Source organism: Plecotus auritus, assembly GCF_963455305.1.
Source record: "Plecotus auritus genome assembly, chromosome: 7".
NCBI classification, from domain to species: domain Eukaryota; kingdom Metazoa; phylum Chordata; class Mammalia; order Chiroptera; family Vespertilionidae; genus Plecotus; species Plecotus auritus.
In genome coordinates, this window is record NC_137774.1 from 22976876 (window position 1) to 22978784 (window position 1909).

Sequence of the window (1909 nt, forward strand, 5' to 3'; positions counted from 1 at the left end):
CTCCTGCGGGCACAGCGCACACCAGTCACATGCCCAGGTCCACACTGGCCAGAGGTCCCGCAGCCCTCTCAAGCTGAGCGGGGTGGAGGTGGAGGGTCTTGGACAGGGTGGGGAGGCCGCCCTGGCGCACGTGAACCCCGCCCCCTGCTGAGGTGGGGGAGGGAGAATTTGCCAGGGCAGGACCCTCGCCGCCTCCCTCTGGGTTCTGGACCTGGGAGGGTCTGCGTGCGGGTGCAAGGTCTGCCTGCCCAGGGTGTGGGGCTGTGTGATGAGTAGGTCTGGGGGGAAGGACCGCCCTCTCGGCATTGCCCCAGCTGTACCCCCAGTCCCTCCCTCCTGCTGGGCTCCAGTGGAGCCTGCCGCCAGGGTCTTTTTCCGCTGTTCCCTAATAACTGGAGTCCTGGGGCCAGGGCAGACAGGAGAGGGGAACGGGCCTGGAGGGCAGGACCCAGGCTCCTGGGTTCCACACCTGCAGAAAGGCTGGGCAGCCTCTCCTGCCCCTGCTCACCCCTCCGCCTCCACCCACTCTCACACAGCAGTCAGGTGGAGCCTTCCTGAACCAAAGGCGTTTACTCCTGCACATCCCCACTCCCACAGTCACCGTGTGTGTCACCCACGCAGCACACATCCTCACACCCAGACACAGCACCCTCGCACAGCCCCCTAGCCACCCAAGCAGCCATTCTCCTAAGTGAACTCAGCCAGGAGCCTCCCCAGCCTTGCCCTCACATTCACACTCCCTGGCTCACACTTTCAGCTCCAAGGGGCTCTGCTCTGGGGCAAGGGACCCAGACCCCTCCCTCCCAGCTAAGGACCAGCCTTTGGGTGGGTTCCCTTCACAGGCACAGCCTAGTCCTCCCAGGGCACAGCTATCCTTCCCCAAGTGTCTAGGACTATTCCCCAGCCTGCCCGTGTGCCCGCTGGTCCTGGGATATCAGGATGAGAGCCCAGCCCGCAAGGACCTGCCTGTCCTGTCTCCATCCATCGTGGATGCAACCCTGCATTAGCTGCGCTTCTCCTTTCACCTCCCTGCTCTTCTCCCTTCTCTGGGTCTGGGCAAGTTGGCGGCATGGGGCGGGGGAGGTCATTCTATGGCTGGCTGCCTTTCTATATGTATGTCTGTGGTGGAATGCTCCCCCTTTCTCTTCCTACCTTTCCCTGTTTTCCCCTGCATCTCTCTGGGCATTCCAAGGCCCAGGCCCCTTGCCCCTCCTGTCCACTGGCCTCCCCATCCCAGGGCCTAGACAGCGGCTTCCAGGACCTCACAAAATAAATAAGCCAAGTGCAACCGAGGAGATAAAAAGGGGCCAGGGCCAGTCGGGGCTGGGAAAAGCCCGTAAAGATAAGGCTGACAGCCCGGCTGGTCCTCAGGCCATGGGCAGCAGGAAGCAAGGAGCACCCCGCATGGTCAGCACCAGAACCCTCCTTAGGCCACGTGCGGGGCCCCGAGGCTTCGGCTTAGAAACCCAGGAGCCCCTGGTTAAGGGGAAACTGCATGGCAGGGGCAGTTGCTCACTCTGGCACAAGACGCTGGTTTCAACTATATCTGGTGCCAGTTGGGATGGGCGCCCACGATCTGTTGGTCCAAGATGCGGCGGGCCCCAGGTCTTTTGCGGGACACTTGTCACACCCTGAGCTGGGCAGCGGCTCACAGCCGCCTCTGCTGCCTGTGCCCAGCAGGTCCTCTGAGGCCGATCCGCCGCCTGGACTCGGGACCAGGGTTCGCCCGCGCTCTCCTTCTCCTAGGGGCTCACCTCTTCCTTTTCTCTCGGTCAGGGAACCAAACCCCACAGCTCGCCCTCACTGGAGCTCCCTCTAATTTCCCCTTCTTCCCGCCTGGCTGGCCCAGAGCGGCGGTCCCTGTGGTCCCCTCGGCACAGCCGGGTCTGCATCCAGCTGTAGTCCGCGC